Source organism: Phasianus colchicus, chromosome 6, assembly GCF_987193195.1.
Source record: "Phasianus colchicus chromosome 6, bPhaCol1.hap1.1, whole genome shotgun sequence".
In the NCBI taxonomy this organism is placed as follows: domain Eukaryota; kingdom Metazoa; phylum Chordata; class Aves; order Galliformes; family Phasianidae; genus Phasianus; species Phasianus colchicus.
In genome coordinates, this window is record NC_143441.1 from 6,242,025 (window position 1) to 6,260,502 (window position 18,478).

The window sequence follows — 18,478 nt, forward strand, 5'->3', positions numbered from 1 at the left end:
GTCTGCAGCCTCTGGCTTTTCATTTCAGAAGATTCAACACCAGTGAGTAAAACAAACAAACAGAAAGCCCTAGGTAGTTATTTTAAAAGGCTTTAACATCATATCATCTATTTTAAAATAAAGCCTAACACTAACAATATGGTATAATCCTTTTATTTAATGTGTGTTACTATTGTGGAATCTATCTTATGTGTCCAGCCATAGTATGGATTTCTGTTTGACACGTTTGCCTTGACTCCTTCAAGTATTATATTTCTTTAATGTTTTGAGGACCTGTATCATACAGAGAATGCTTCAATGCTCACACATGAGCTGTAGGCATTAACAATCATGATTAGCTCTGTTGTCTGGATAGGGACTGAAAAAGAGAAGTAACACTATCTAAACAAGACTACCATGAAATTGTACTAGATGTCTACTTTCTGTTAGTTACAGCCCTGACAAATGAGGTTCTTCCACAGAATGGCACCAGGAGAGATTCACAACAGAGGGATGAGGCACAGCATCATATGTAACTCAAGCCAGAATGTGTCAAAGTTAATGGTTCATTCAGCTTCATCTGATTGGAAGTGACATCCTTTAGTCGGCAGAGATGTGCATCAATTTTCGTCAGGTGAAGCTGTGCCCACTGCCATGCACCACTGCTTGATCAGTTTATATTTGCTTCTTTTCTTTGTTTTCTGACACGTTCAGTTTGAGTAAACCTGATTCTCATAAATTGGATAAATACTAACTGAAATTCATAGTATGACACAATTCTAAGGTGTTCAGAGCAAGCTTGCCCAGGGTGAGATAGTTTATTTGTGTGACTTTTTTTTATCACTAAGCTTGGTCTAGAGGTTTTGAAGGGATACTCTTAGTCCATATTTTACTTGGTCCTGAATTTAAAAAAAACCACTCGAACTATAATGATATTATAGTGTTTTTTCCTCTGTGTCCAGGTCTTTTTAGAATGAAATAAAAGTGTGTGTGATTGATTTTATTGTTTTTGTCATGAAGGGATGGTAAGTAATGTGTACAAAGCTGTGGAAATCCACGGTAATTAGTGGTGCAATACTCTGTGTACATCTCTAACACCAATTACAACCTATTTGATCTTCTGCATTACCATAAAGGAGTCTAGCAGTTTTAAACCCAGTGAAATTTACATAATTTTATACATGCAGATCTGATTTTTCAATTACTTTGGACTCTTTTGGGGCCTAATCCAAACCCTGATGAAATCTCTGGGAGTTTTTCCATAGACTTCAGTAAGCTTTGGCTCAGGCCCCTAGTTTTCAGCATTTCAAATAGATTTGCCAAAAATCTGCAGAGAGCCAGGCACTTGGAAAGTTTACACTTGCAAAGTACAGCTGGTTTTGAGTTGCACACAGGAAAGTTCCCAATGGTTTTTTGAAACAGAAAAAAAAATAGTTTTAAAGGTCTTACAACTCTAGTAGGTAAAAGATTGTCTCTAATATTTAAAGCCTTGTGTCTTAGTCTAAGCATGACAAATTTCATACTGGAAGGATTATTTTGGAGTTGTATAAATACATGATAACAAAGCTTAAAATGAGGATCTTATGGGAAGTTCAGCTAAAATTTTCTTGGGTTGTGAATTTCAGAGAGTCAGGACTGTCTCTATCGTCTGTCCTAATAAACGACAATTTTTTGCTAGGATGGAAAACTACGCTGCAATTAAAGAATAATTCCCTGAGGTTAACTACACCTCTTTGAGAGGGAGCACTTGAGATTCAGAGAGCATACAGTGCAGCCAAATCCATCTGGCAGTGCAGGGTGGGTTTCATTGCCTCTGGGAGTTTGGATCAGCGCACTCAGCTGTAGTTGAACAGGCCAGGTTTTAGAGCATGGGATGCAGTCTGTGCCTCTGCAAGCACACCTTTTCTTATCAACCTGAAATGGAACCAGTGCCACTTTAAGGGAACATCATGTGTGATGGCACACAGTTAGGTGTAGAATCTCTCTGAGTTTCCCTTTTCACTTCTGAGTGATACATCTAGCAGATCTGGCTGCAGTAAAATTCCTCAGTAGTGACATTGTGAATTGTACCCCAAGGACTTGATGACTTTTTCTCAGGGAAGAAAGAATTGACCTCGTCCTGAATCTGAATATCCAAGTGTTACAAAGTTGTGCATCATCTGTATTTCAGTTTTTTTTCTTAATTTGTAAAGAACTGCAGCATTTTTGAAGAGCAGTCATATTTATGTCTGTATCGTTTTGCTTTGTGAACAGTCAGCTGGTGAGAGTCTGCTCATGAAATTGGTACGGATGGTTCAGCCAGTGTTCATGGGGTAAGCCAAGGTTCATAAATTCACATTTCCCTTGCCCCTGTGTTTATTCAGATTCACCTGGCTCTAACACTTTCATCTGGTGTTTCAGCTGGAAAATGTAACGAAATCAAACATAAGGTGCTTCATAACACTGGCAGATGTGAAAATTCTTTAAAATTTCTTTTTTTTCTTCTTGAATTGTTTCATTGATTGAACCACAACAGCAGTAATAAGGGAGATTTAGCAAAGATGAAAAACTACTTAAACTTGTATTGCAAAGATTGTTTTCATTCAGTTGTACTTTGAAACAAAGATTAAGCTCACCTTCTGCTAAAACACTCATAAAAGTAATACTTACATAAGTAGATAATGCAGATTAGTTTCTTGTAGGGCTTTATAAACCTCCAGCAAACTGGTAAAAAATGAAAACAAAAAAGCAGGCTTGATAAGTTACGCATGATTAATGTGGTAGGATGCATCTTTTTGAGTGTCTGCTGAGTGTTGTAATGATACAAGTACCACAGCAAAGTGCACTGCCAGTATCTCTCTGTCTTTTAATGAAAGATGTACTTTAATTCATTCGGACTTTAACCAAAGCTTGGCTATTTTTCCCCTTCAGGAAAACTAGTTAACTGTAAATTACAGATCTCACCCAAAGTGGTGTTCCTTCGGAGCTGAGATATGATTAGTGGGATGTTCCACTGAATTAACAACAGAGTTTTCGTTTTAATGACATGCCATATTCAATGTAACAATAAGCAGCTGTGCCACACTGCAGATTTCAAAGAACATTTATCCAGCTCTTACATTTATCATTAGAGATCAAAGAGAGTGTCTGATGTATACGGTTGATGAAGGATGCCTCAATTCAAATGGATGGCTGAACAGAAATAGTAGAACTAGTGGGTAATAAATATTATGACCACCCTTTTTTAATGTGAGTTATGTGGTGCTGAACTATATTAAATTTTATAGCTCTACTGAGAAATCTTTCATTATTATCTTAAAACTGAATCAGAGTACCGATAAGCATGTGTGCATTCTAGCACTTCTAAATCAACTTTTTAGTCAAAGCAGGATATTTTCTAGTAAAAAAAGATTGCTGGTGACATTCATAGAATCATAGAATTGCTCAGGTTGGAAAAGACCTTTAAGATCATCAAGTCCAACTGCAACATAACCATACTACCCTAACAGCCCTCCTCTGAATCACATCCCTTAGCACTTCTAAGCTGCAAAGCAGCTTAGAAATAAGTGGATTCTTGAATTATATACTGAAACTTGTGAAGAATATTGCAGAGTAAAGTCTGATTAATGATAGTAAAATCAATTTACATATCTATGAATTGACAACTTCTGTCGATCTTCACTAAAATGGAGAGGATTCTTTGTAACTGAGGTAGTGATTAGGTGCCCTAATGGTGTGCTGTCCCAGCATGCTTAAATCAAGCTGTAACTTGACATTCTCATTTGAATGAGGTGATTGATAAAGCAGGCAGCAGTGTTACAGCGGGGAATTAACCAGGAGATTAAAGTTAATGGAGTAAATTAATGGATATGCCAAGTCTGATTACTTTCTACTGTAAACTGCTGAGCAGAAGGGAATTCTATGCAGCAGTATAAGACAGAGTCAAACCAGAATCTAGGATAAAATAATTAGATGTTCAGACCAATCAAGCACCATATTGCATGTTGTAGATAGTAGGATCATGGGAACATAGGAAAATGCAGTGAACTTTGAGCTAAAAGTTCTGAATGCAAGAAAAATTCTTATGGTGCCCATGGCAATAACTAACTTCTAAACAACTGTTTTTCCCTTGAAAGGTACTATATTGACAAAATTCATTAGTTTGTGATATTCTCCAAGTGTGAGGAGAATAAATTATTAAATTTTATGTCGTAGTATTAGTTATTGAGAGGAAAGTGCTTGTTCTACGATCTTCTTAAAACAAATTTCACAAACATTTTTGAATGTAAACTACTGGTATCTTTCTGCCAAAAAAGAACCTTTTTAGGTCATTTTTGTAGCACATTAAAAGCAGAGTTTTATTCTAGTGTAATGCAAAATTGATTTTTATGTATATAAGTTGATTCCTTGAATCACATATACATGGGATCATTTTGGTTAACATAGTTACAGAGTGCATTACAAATGTGGTATAGAAATATATGTGATGTGTAGTTATACTTTTCATGGTTAGACTACTCTTAATGTCAGTCCATGCTATGTAGGAGATACTCCTTCAAGTGTGCATTTTGTGGCTCACAGAGAAATAGGTACCTTTCTGCAATGAGACTGCAAAACCAACAAAACACTACAGTTCTTGGGTCAAACATTTCCTAATGCAGGCTGGCCACTTCAGCAGGTGTGAACATCAGTGGTTGATAATGAGCGGTAAGGAAGTGATAATTATTCATTTGCAGATCAGCAGCAAGATTTATATGCAGGAGAGCTTTGGTCTTTCTGGCTTTCTGCTAAGTTGAACGAAAGGTCTTTGTTGTGTACGCTGTTTTCTTATGTTGTAATATTTTTGGCAAGTCAGTAGTTTACCTTGGTAGAAGGAAAAAGGAATAATTATAGAGGTATATACAATTAAGACTGTGCAAGATAGGTTCTATTAAGAAATTCTTGGCTAGCACACGGCAGTCTTGTCCTTCTGAACAGTGAAATAATTGTCTTGATCAACACGATAAGAGTGAAATCTTGGCCTCATGGAAGTCGCTGGGAGTTTTGCCATTGCCTTAATTTAGCCAGGATCTCATTTATTTCACAGTAGTGTATGTTATTGTTTTACTTATATTCATGTAGTAACCTACACACTTAGCAGAATGCAACTGAAATAAACTTTTAAAAATGCATTCAGAGTTGGAATTCACTTCTTCAGGACGGAGTTCCTTCAGTGTGGATAAAAAGGAAGGCACAGGTAATGACTGTAATACACCGCAGGTCTGGTTTTAGTAAAAAAGATAAGGCAAACACTGAATTAAGATCCAGAAGGATAAAGCGATACAAAATTAGGGGTCTATAAAGGCCCCTATGTATGTTTTTCATGCAACTTTGGCACAGTTATGGGAATGCTTTCATCTTATCTTCATGACAAGCGCAGAGATAGAGTGATAAACAAAATATTAAAATTTCATTAATTCGTTCCCTTTAATTGATACTGAATACTGAGTAGCAAATATTCAACACGTAGTACTAATAACTCTGCCAAACCCTTTTGCGAGGACTGACTTCAGCAGCTGCCAAAAATGTGAATTTGAAATATATTTTCCTTATTGGTTTCATTTTGATTAAAATCTTTAATTGAGGAGAAGCTAAGAATCATGGAGAAGAGAAGAAAATGCAGACAGTTTAAATTTAACTTCTTAATTACAATTGCAATTTTACGGTACAATTGCATTTAATGCAACTCAACTACAAATAATTCACTTTATTGTTTACAAGATAAGCTGTAACAGACAAGGGCTTGTCACTCAATAGGCACTTAAAAAAATTTCTTTAGTTGGTGCACAAAATATACCACAAGTGTTAGAGAGTTCACAGGACTAAATGAATGGTCTGCTGTACAGTTTCATGTTTGAGAAAGTGCAGATGCTGCTGCAAGATGTATTATATTTCCATAATCAGTGATAGATCATAAGAATTGTTTAACAATCCATATCCTTACATGTGCACTTAAGCTATGGGCAGATCAATAAAAAATCATTAAGCTTGGTGCCAGCTGAAGGCATTATACTTCAGGCTGTTTGGCTACATAAAGGAAACAAGATCTGAATTTGAATAACTCCATTTAGACAAATCATTTTCTAGACAGTGTATTTTTCAATTCTTCTTTTACTTCTGGATCATTTGCAATGGGAAAACCTATACTCAGCTGGTGGAGCTTTTTAATATTTTCAACTATTTCTTTTTGCCATTGCAGGAGGGAGATGTAGCTGGAGTGCTAACGTAGCTGTTGTATTGCTGCATAGTAACAACATTTTAATCATTTGAAATTATATTTAGTGTTCTTATTTTCAGAGTCTGTCTGTGAAATGGTGGTTCATATATGTAAAATATTCTACATTAAAGTATTCTCAAGTAATTTTTCAAGATAGCATTGTATTGGTCTTTCTGAGATTATTTAATTAACAGGAATTAGAAGTTTTCTATGCTCTGCCCTGCTGTAACTGTTCACTAAAGAACAGTGGGGCAGAGCTGGGGCATTTCTGGTGCTGGTATTATTCTTTGCTTGTTCTCTTTAAACTTTTCTTTAGCAGTGACATAGAAACGTGGTGAAAGAGAAGCCAGAAAGGGAATAACGTGGCTTCTCACACTTTATCCCCAGGTGTGTAACTTTTGCTGCAAAAGACAGTAAAGCTTAACACTTCCAGTATCCTGTATGTGCTCCTTCTAAAACTGAATTTGGTATCAAGGAAATATTTCAATTGAGTCATTCGTTGTTTTGCTTTTGCTTTGGATGTATAGGAAGAAAACTTCAGGAGCAAATGTTAAAATGACTGCTCAGGACAAATAAACTTTCTCAAGTCTTCATAATCCTGTAACGTATTGTCATGTACAGCGTTGATGGATCTGCTGCATTTTTGATGCTAGTCTGATTTAATGAATATGACAGGAGGATAAAAGTCTGCGTTAACCTATAGGGCAATGTTTGAACATGAAATCATGAACAAAATCTTCAGTTTCTGATCAGGTCAGAATTATAACATTTAAAACATGAGCAGAGTGCACACTGAATCCTTGATGTAAACTTATTCACTCTTAGGATGGGCTGCTACTGCTGTACTTTACTTGGTGTTGTAGACATCACCTATTTAAATCAAAGGGACAGAAACACTTCTTTGTGATACGTATTCTTGGCCTTTGGTCACTGAATGTATGAAGTTAGTAAGCTTATTTTTACATGGAAGGGAAAAAAAAAAAAAGAAAGCCAAGAAAATACCTGATTTGTTGCAGTCATTTTGAATCAGCAAAATAATTGGAATGCAACAGACCTTCAGTGAGCTTGACTATCCAGTAAATTCTTCATAAGAACACAGGCTGTGGTTGTTTTTTAATGCAAAGAACTGAAAAAAACATGATAATTAGATTTGTTTATAGAAGTTTACTTCCCATCAGGTTTTTCCTTGTAATGAAGAAACTCAATTCGGGATGAAATTCTATTGATGTCTCAGAGAGTGAAAGTTGATCTTAAGTGAGGCAAAAATAGTGTATCAGCCAAAAGGATGTCACTGAATTTTCAAATGAAATAACTCTGATATCCACTGATATAAAGAGAATAACATTTGCTAGTATTTTTAGTCTATTTGGCTCTAAACTATTTAGATTATCTTCAAATATTGTGCACCCTGTGGGAGCTAAGAAGTTGCACGTGGTGTTATCAAACTGTTTAGTTAAAATGCACTTTGAAAAGATGGTGCTCTTACAGAAAGCTCATCAGTTGCATGGTCTTTGCATTGTCTCTCAGATTTTTTAATTGGGCTCGTTAGTTTCTTTCAAGTGCTGTACAAGTGGAGAAGTGGCTAAAGATGAAAGAAGCAAAAGCAAGGGGTGTAGCAGTAATAGCCTTATAGGAAAAAATCCTCCAAACAGTTTGAAGCATATCCACATTTACAAGTAGCTAGCTTGATTTAAAATTGGTTTTAGAAAATAGATGCCAATTTCAAATTAAGCTTAACCTGACCTTTCAAACCAATTAGGGTTTCTAGCCTAGATTATTTTGTGTCTAGTTCTGTAAAATGGGGTACTGTTATCCCAAACACATATAAACTACACAAACATGCTTTGGACCTTGGTGAATTTCTTATTATGGTTAGAAACGAACTCAATTGTTTATGGCTTTTTTAAACAAGCCTACCTTGTTGCAGAAAAGCCTCTGTATTGATAAATCTGTCGCTTCAGTGAATTTAGTGAATGTCACTGAATTTTTCTTGGAAAAAAAAAAAAAGAATATTAATGTCGTTATAAACAAGAGCATCTCTAAGGTTCTGTCATTTCAGTTCATTCTGTCTAGTTACAGGCTTTGTTTAATACTTTAATTCACATTTTAAATTGTGTTTTTGATCCTGTAATCTTCAGATTGCTTTCTTGCAGCTACTTTGAAGATGAAGCATAGAATGTCTGAATTGTTTTGCTTAATCTGTGCACTGCATACTGTTAATTTACCATAAACTTTGTTTAGCACGTAGTAATGTTGTATAAATAAAACAAGATCATGAGTGGAAGAGGAAATGGACTGGGGGCTACTCATATCTTGTCACAGTTACAAAATCATTTTTTAGAATAAGTAGCCTTTTATTCCTATCAGGCTAAAAGGTGATCCTTAAAACCTAGAGAACTGAATAAGAGAATTAAGTAAGCATAACACATAAAAATAGCTGATTGTGAGAGTGTATATATTTCATTTGCTCTGTCACTTTATTTATCATGTTGGACAGTAGCTGCAACGTCAACTATTTTAGAAGATGAAGCAGAACAGTTAATCCTCTGCTTTTCCATGTAAAAAAGGCCACTTTGTTTCAGACGTGGCATTTTATTATAAAAACAGACCTTACTTTTACTGAAAAGAGGAGGTTGGATTTGAACACAGTTCTAAGTATTCATTATCTTCTTCTGAACGTAATTCACATGGATGACGTTAAGCAAGTTGAGTCTGAAAAAAAGTTCAGTGCCAAGGTTTTCCTGATTGGGGATTTTTAGGAGTGCAGTTTCTTGTATCTTTAAATGCCATGAGTTTGGTAGAAAGGCCCTGGGCAGTTTTTTTAAACTCAGTTCTCTTTGAGGTGCTTCACACGAGGAGCCAAAGGTGCCTTTTTTGTTTCAGACGTACAAAACTTGTGTGGTGATCGTCATTACCAGTTTTATTTCCTGTCTGTCGGTCTGAGACCTGCCAAAGTAATGATGTTTGCTTCTGAATTCTGCACAGAAGCAAAGTGCTCAGATTTTGTCACAGGATGGTAATGCTAGGCATCCTCATGATAATTTCATCCTGAAAATCAATTCCAGAGATTTTAGGATTCTAAAGGGTTGAGCTAAACTTGCGATAACACTTGAATTGATTTGGTCAGTAGCAAATATGGTAAATAAAGCATTAAATACGAATGGAATTGAAGTAAATCATGTACGTTTCTTATTGCAGTATTGGAGCAGAGATATTTTATTATCATTTGATTCATTTCTAACTGCTAGTACAACTAATAAAAATCACAGAGTTGATCAGTAAGTAAAAGTGAAGTATCTACTAGTACACAGAAATGTAATGAGGTCTTGCATCTTATTGACAAATCTAGGATTTGAGTACTATTTACGATACACAAAAACAATGTGCTGTCTCTGATATATCCAACAGAAAAGCAAGCTTTTCCAGTGAAGATTTCATTTCAAGATGGAAGAGGGGAGATTTAGCTTGAAGATAAGTTGTTGTTTTTTTAATGGTACGGGTGGTGAAGCACTGGAACAGGTTGCCAGAGAGGTGGTTGTGTGCCTCTGTCTCTGGAGACATTCCAAGTCTGGATGGGACTCTGAACTAGCTGTAGGTGTCTCTGTTCATTGCAGGGGAGTTGAACTGGATGATCTTTAAAGGTCCCTTCCAAATAAACCTATTCTATGATTCTGTGGTTTCTATTGTGGAAGGAAACTTTTGCATTATAAAAAGGAGAATGCTATTTTTCTCTTTTCAATGCTCAGATTTTCTAGGCTTCTTCAGAAGTGCTCAAAGGGTCTATTGCTGTTTAACTTGGCCTGATAAATGTTTGTAGGGTTTATTTCACGTAGTATTAAAAGAAAATGCTTGTATTCATGGTTTTTTTTCATTAATGTGCTGATTATTTCTAAGCAGTATCTGGAGATGCAGAATAACAGACTAACTTATTATTCTCAAAAAAAAAAAATAAAAATCAATTATTTAATTTTTGCAACCTGAATTTTTCTATCTTATAGTCTCTCCAAATATAAATTCAGAATTTTGCTCACCAAGTACTTTTGGGAATCGGAATTGCCAGAACTAGAATTTTCAGGTGCCTTGCAGTATCACTGTTGTTGTTTTTTTTTTTAATTAAATATTTTTCAATGATAATTTTGTTCCCAGAATCATTGCAGTTTTTATTTTCCAATGTGAACTGACAGTTTACTCTATGAAACTGATTGAAGAAGGCAAATAGCCTATTTTGTTCACAGCGCATGTCATATTCGTCTTGAATTCTCTCGTTAAATATTACTAGATAAATTGATAGTGCCTATCATTGAAATTCTCATGATCAGATAACTAGTCATAGATTAGATAATAGGATAATCATGGATTTATCAGTTAGTAGTCTGTATCTGTTTCATCCTGAGTTCTTTGTATCTTCAATATTATGGAGTTGGGGAGGACAGAAAAAAATGTCCCAGTTCACAAGCTTCATCTTTGTGTTAGAATAGTGTAATTTAAAGCCATCTGTAAATGCGGTTTATCACCTCGCTGTTCACGTTCAGGGGCTGTTCAAAACCTTTGCTCACTCTGTTGTCAGAAACTAAAAGGTCATAATTAATTTTTGATCTTTTTTTTTCTTGTTCCAAGAGCGTCTTTTATTTCACCAGACACTAAGGATTGCTCTCCTAATTTCTATTGGTAAAAAGTCATTCCATTCCGTTTTAATCCTCTTAGCTAAGCAAGGTTGGTCCTTTGCTTTGTATTTCCATAAGTGAGATTGTTCCTATTTTATCTTAGCAACTTTCAAGTGAATTTTTTCAGATTTATTTAATCTATGATGACCAAGAAGAATTGAACACAGATGTCTCACCGGTGCTTTGTTCAATATGATAACTACTTTCTTGAGGTTTGGTTTTTTTTTGGAACATTCACAGGTGGATCTTAGATTCATCTTTTTCATGGTTGTTACACTGGAACCATTTTTTCTTTTTCTTGCCATCCTGTGACTACTTCAGCGACTATTGTATCTTCTTTCATTTCCATGACATCACTGTTTTTGATAACATCAATTCTTCTCCTAATATTAAAGCACTTGCAATTGGTATTGCAATCTGATCCTTCTGGACTGTGGCTTAGTTTGATGTTTTGTCTGTTAAACTGTTTTTAATACGTATCCAAATTGACCAGTTCTGCAAACTAGTCCCCCACATTGCTGCTGTGAAGTATTACCTTATTACTTTAACTGTGCCAGTTGATTCCCAATTACTATTCAGTTGTCTTCTGTCGTCCACAGTATGTATAATATTGTATCTCTTATCAGTAGATTTTGTTTCTGTATTCTTGTCCTTGTTTGTTCCTGCAAAGTCATGGAATACTCACCTTGAAAGTCCTGTGGTGTGGTTGTATCACAGAACACGTGGAAATATTCCTAAGCTATGAAAATGCAAGCAAACTGTAAAGCCACAAACAGATTGCAGTTGAACTTGATGATCTTTAAGGTCTTTTCCAACCTGAGCAATTCTGTGATTTGGAAAATAAATCATGGAAAATAAATTCGATGATTTGCTGTTTTTTCAACTTCTGCCTCCAGGGAATGAGGACACAAAGTCTTTCTTCACTAGTAAGGTCAAAATTTGTGTGTGCTTTATATATACATGCAAATGTATAGTGTGTGTCTGCATACATCTTACCTTTGGAGAATGTCATGTGTGTGCTTCAGAAATATAACAGTGTTTCAAATGAGAATAGGATAAATGCATTTGTCTAAACCTTTTAGATTTCTGAATGCCAGAAGGATTTGGTATCAAGATTGAAACAGTCAATTCTAGTCTTTCTGCTTTCATTATACACTGAAAAAAAGACAGTGACTACATAAAGACAATGTTGTGAACATTCTTACAAGCATGCTCTGGACTTCCCAGCTGTTTCAGCAGCTGTGTGAACATTCACTTTCCAGAGTTCTCTTGGAATGTATTGTCAGATAGAAACCAGAACTGGCAGTAGAAATTAATTAAAATACTCATTAAGAATAAGAAAATAGGGGAAGTGTTTATCAAAAGGAACATAACCTATTTAATTTTTTAAATGAAAGTTAGTTTAAAAAACCCTCACAATTTTAAATATCCAGTAGCCTCTTCACCACTGTGCATTACTGAAACAATGAAATAAATAAAACCTCTGTAGAACAGCCTCAATGAAAACAGAATGTCTGATATAAAATGCTTTATATAATCCACATGTACATACACATTTTCTTGTGACACAAAATAAATCTATGTATGTATTTAAAACAGACAAACCAAGCCAAAGCCAATAATGACAGAGCTCTTGCACGTTCACGCTCTTGCTCCCAAAAAGGTAAATGAAAAATGTTGTCTCTGAAAGTCTGTGGAGGACAGTATGTTCTAAGACTGCTGCTGCTGCAGTATTTAAGCATTTTGAAGGAAAAAACCTGTACTGTTACTCTATATGGGAGCTGCAGTTAGCAGCACATTGAATGCAGGGAGGAGGCCACAAGCTCCTGTCAAAAACAAAACACCAGTTGTTATGTCAGGCACCATAACCCTAAAAATAAGATTATTTTTTTTGTTATGGTGTTTGAGTTGATCTCCCCCTTGAAAACTTACTGTTGCAAAGTGACTTTTTTATGCTGTTACATGAAGGCAGATGAAAGTCCTTCAAATGCTACACAGCTCAGTGATAACTACCTCGCCCAGCACACACCAGAACACATCAGGTTTTTCAGCTGGTCTGTGCTCATTAAGTGAATAGGAAGTTGGAAGACAGAACAGATTTATGCGACTGAAGCACAACTGTCACCATTCATCCTTTGTTCCTAGTGAGTAACAAATTACCTTTCATTTATGTTGAATAGCCTTATGCAGTTTAGTGTTATTGCATTCTTAGACCTGTATTAGTAAGGGTACTACTGAATGTTAATTTTGATTGTGCTCTTGGCTGGATGTCCAATAATGCTTTTTTAATGAAAACAGCTGCTAGATCTCTTCTTAGCAATGTGTTTTCCCAATGCCATTCACATTACTTGCATACCACATGCACTGAACCTCATTCTGGAATAATATCCAAGACAGACTGATGATTATAAACAGCGTGTTTCTCCTGTAAAAAGGTGGAACTGCCTAAGGACCCTGAACTTCCTAAGTCAAGATTTCATGGGTTCAGGTATGTTCAAGATATTAGAACACGCTATGAGCTCGAGAAGAAGTCACACGTGGTTGTTGCATGTTATCTCTGCACAGCTCTTAAAGCAAATAGTAGCAACTGCAACACCAGTGCAACACATTATAAGACAAATTATAGAATTTATGAACTAGGTCTTCAAGAAACATTTCAGTAAAGCAAGGGTGAAGCTGAACACCAGCCTAGTATGTTTCTCTGTACTGTCATTGAAAATATATTTGGTGATCTATGGTGACCTTGGATTGCATACTCCGTTACTATGATTTTTCATTAATTTATTACTTCAGTGGAATGCAAGACAGAAATACTTTCCATCGTTTCATTGATGCTGGTTAAGTCAACCCAGGCGCAAAGAGCAACAATAGAGTCCTGTGACTAAACAGTTGTAGCCACGCGATTGGATTTAAATGCTTTGTCCTGAAATCTGTAGCTGATTAATTAGTGGCTCTACATTTTGCTAGCAAATGCTTGAATTAAATCTGAGTTGTTTCTGTACTGCAAAGTGTAACTGTGTGCATTCATTATCAGTGAGACACATTTAAAAAAAATCCTTCTCTTCCTCTCCTTTCTAATTCTTTACTCTTTCTCTTTACAGATAGAGTATATTTCACTGAATCATATGAACGAATATTCCCTGGATCTTATAGTCTCAAATATGTAACCATTTCTTCTATAGATGGCATTGTTCTATCTTCTGGGAAGCAGAAGTACAACTACGTCGGTACAAAGCTTGCAAGCAGTGTTTACCTAAACAACATAGCTACTTGCTGATGAGCAGATCCTCCCCCCCCCCAAATTTACAGGACTGAAATAAATGTGGACACATCCCCAAAAGAATCAACGGAATCTGATTTTACCTATAGTTTTGGAATCTCTGTGAACTTATGTTTCTGTTTAGATTATCTCTCTTGTTACAAAGGCATGCACGTAAATGAAAGACCTGCTAATGACTGAGCCTTCTGAGCTTTCTGCTCATACTTTGAATTTCTTACTGCTGAAGCATTTTTTTCTTCTTTCTGTCAAAGAAAAAGCCTCCTGTAAAAGAGTTAATTTCAGAGGAAAATGGAAACTTTATGAATAGTTTAGTTTGTGATTGACTGGAAGAGAAAGAGGAAGCTCAAATGGTCTTACCCTCAAAGTACCTTTTCATTCTTTAGACGTATACTACTTCTGTTTTCCTGTTTTTAAACTTTTGGAGCCATATTAAAATGTGTAAAAACATGGTGATAGGAACCTGTAGGAAAACTGTTAGTACTTAGGTTTTTTTTTTTCAATATGCATTATGTTTATGTTTCCTTTGGGTGTGGGTGTCTTTTTCCAACTTAAGAACCAAACGTGTCACAAAAACAGACGTAGAGAAAATAAACAAGAGAAGTTTCATTTCCTTTGGTGAGCAAAGTTCATAATTCGCTTCAGAGTAATTTTATGCAAGTTGTACCCTATCAAACAGTTCTGCTGACCACAGCTTTCTTCTTGGATTTATCACAACTGATAAAAGATCTGTGATGTCAGAGAAGAATTTAGCTTAGAAAAGGGAGAAAGAGTGGGTCAAATGTAATATCGTGTTCTAGATGTTATTCCTGCCAACAATTAATGGGGAAATTCATATTATGAGGCACTGTTTACGGACTGACATCTGGAGAACTTCTCAACTTGGATCATTTCCAGCCTGTAGATTTATGTACTGTTCTTGCTTCCCCCCACCTTTTCCTTAAATATTTCACTTTGTACCATTCACTTGATTGTCAATGAACGTGAAAAATTCTGCTGCTGTGACTTGTAGGGCTCCAGATACATAAAAATGCTTGCTAAAATAGGTATTCTGTGGCTACCTTTGGAAATGCATACAAAGATATACAAGAATTCAAGAATGACTTCTTTGACTTAAAGTAAAAATTCTATTGGCCTCTGACCAAAGAAAGCAAGATAGATAACCTCAGTAGAACCCCTGCACAATGTAGTTCAAAAGAGCTTAGAGTCCTCATGGGGAAGAGATTTTTTTCAGGCTCCTGGTACCTGTCTTTCTGAGTATTTTTGCCAAATGATGGTCTACGGTGGTGTAAAGATTATATTTGCTAGGTGCAATCTGGCAAAGACCTATTTGTGCTTTATCCAGTTTCCTGTCTAGTCGAGTGAAAGTTTAACACTTTCCCTTGTTTTTATTCCTCTAGAATGACAATTGCCTTATTATGGTCCTCTCTTCTTCCTGTGGGGAATCATAGCGTGTTCTCAAGGGTATCCATTTTTATCATGAAGATGCCAAGTGGATCAAGAAAATTGAAATTGCTGTGAGTTCCATGGGAAGAAGCAGACACAACTTAGGTTTTTTTTTCTGCAGGTTGACGTGAATGAGGGTTCAGTCATTTTACCTAGCCTTGGGCATGGAAACAGTCTGAGGGATATAGTTCAGCAGATGCCACTAGTTCCTTCTGTTATAAAGTAATATTGGAAGAGAAGGATGTCAAAAGCAGTGGCACCATGATCATGTAAGCCTCATTGCCACAGAATGTCACCATTGCATTCCTTGTTTCCTAATTCATTTAAATAATTATTGGAGTAAGAATCCTGGATGGAATCCAGGCCCTCCAGAATCTGTCCTCAGTACGCTGAATGTATTTCTGAAGCAATGGTGTTTATAAGACAAATCATATATGAAAGTTACTAGTATCCTGGCAGAAATATGAAGTAATGACTACTCATAATACTAAAAATTATGATGTTACTGTTGCTCTGTGTGCTTGAAGGGCACTCTTTATATGTAAAATCACCTGTGATTGGTAACGTTTCAGTCCCGGCTATTTTCTGTCAAGAAGTGAAAGTAATGGAGAAGGTGAATTTTGCTTTTAATTTTAGTACATTGTGATAGTATCTGTTGAGAAGTAAATCTTAACAAATCTAGCACATCAAAATCGAGAGCAGGAAGTCTTACTTCCTTTCAGAAAGTAGTGTTATACCTAAGGGCAAATAGACCTTTTCCAACTCTTGTTCAGTTACTATCGCTGTTGATGACTAATGAAGTACTTTGGCATCAAAAGGTGTCAATTCTCAAAGCCGTGTATGCTGCAGAATTTCAGACTTCAGAATGAGACTTGTAAAAGTTTATTTCCATGTAGAAATCCAATAGGCACTAACTAACTGAATGAATTTTCACTCACCATGTTAAGAATTATATAAAACCTCTTAAAATGTATGATACCATTCTTAATAGCTCCCTTGTGGAAGAAACCTTTATTTTGTATCCTGTATTTACAGATTTCTGTTTAACAGGGTAGATTTTATCTGAAGAATGAAAAATACTGAAATGCTTTCCATTTAATCAAATCTGAGTTTATAGTTTAGTCATAATTTGCAAATGGGAACAGAAGTATTAATTTACTGATATTTGTTTTCATTTAGGATGTAGGTAGGTTTATATTTTATGCTGTGCCCCACTGCTGTGGTATTTTAACAAGGCAACATTTTTCTCATTTCCCATTTTCTCCTTCAGCTTCATAGCTGAAGCTATTATGGGCAATATACACTGTTGATACATTGACACCTAACTATCCTTTCTAAGTAAAGATTGGCTTGCTCTAGTCAAATGCAAATCCATAACGTGTCCTACACTTTCTATCAGGGTGTATCTGGAATACAGTAGCTTATGCCTTTCTTAGACATAAAGGATGCTGTGTCACTTCTTCAGTCGGTAGGAATGAGTGCCTTCACAGTATTCAGTGGAGCTGCCATGTTCTACCTTAGCTAGGCACATTTCTGCAGGACTTTGTGTGTTGCCAGTGCTTCTGAAACTACTCGGGTAGCTGCACCTCTCCTTCTCGAGGATGCAGTGTTCTTTTTAACAGTCATTTTTAATTAGGTCATTTATTTATTTATTTTAAGGAGAGAACAGCCCTGATATGCTGTTTGTAAACGTGTGCTGTCAGAATGCAGTAAATAGGTAGATGCATTTGTATACCTGTTAGTGGTGGTTCTTTAAAAGAGATGCAAACTTCTGTCCTGTAGCAATGAAATATTTAAATAAGAGCTAAATTTGAAAGCAGATGACCATTTTTTTTTTTCTATGGTCATTAATAGAGCATCTACTGCACTGTGCTGGATTTTAGTTTGGATGTTATTTTGAAATTACTGGGCATAGGTTTGGGCTTCAACAAGAATTGCCCAGAATAGCTGAAGGTACAATATAGAAATATTAATCACATGGGAAAAAGTGGCATTCAAGCTGAAAAGGGCTAAAAAGATAATATTTTAAAATGGTCCTCCCTGCTTTGAGATCTAAAAAGGTCACAATTATGACAAGCTTAACACGCAGACTGAATCAGCAAAGGATTTGTTGTAAGGCTATGGCTTTTGCTGTGGAACATCAATACATTCTCCAAAGTCTTGATCACAGCCTTTTGGAAAAAAAGAAAAAATCATTACTTTAATCCATTGAAAGCTATTGCAGTTGCCTTCAGGTATTATTACTAGTGATTGTCCCCCTTTTCATTTTTTAAACATAAGCATTTGAAGTCATTGTGCTCTCTGATGAACTACTAAGAAAAGCAATACTGCAAAATTCAAATAATCCACTACATCCTGCATCCTGAGATCACTAATGAGAAAGGCACTGCAGTGTAACCGTGCAGTGAAAGTGTCCCTGTGTTTTCCTGTCTCTAGCATGAGGTAATTAAAAATACTTTATTTAAAAACCCATCCAAAAAAATATCATCATATGTAATTCTCTGTGGCAAGCTAACAATCTTTATAAGGTTTGTTGACTTTGTAAAGTTATTTCACTCACATAAAATTACTTGTATTACAGATCTAGCTCCCAATAGTCTGATCATTAAAATGAACCATATTATTTCCAGCTTTTATGTGGAACCAGTTCTAAGCAATCTGTAGGCTTATTACATTCAAACTCTTTTTTAAACTAACATAAGTGGTAAAGAGAAGTCATTAAGGCAGAACCAATGTTCTGAACAATGGTAATGGTTTTCTTTTCACATCACAGAACTTCTTACTTTTAAGTTAAGGTTGTTTCAGTTCTTGGGATCTCATGTCAGTTAATTTATCACCTCTTTTCCTTAAGTGTGCACTGGTGAGTTTGTTTTGTTA

The 18,478-nt window shown here is 35.7% G+C and overlaps 1 protein-coding gene across 11 annotated transcripts in view; it reads left to right on the forward strand.

The window, feature by feature from the left end:
• Positions 1 to 18,478, forward strand: part of BBS9 (Bardet-Biedl syndrome 9) — a 279,729-nt gene that overhangs the window by 146,428 nt on the left and 114,823 nt on the right. The window lies entirely within an intron of this gene.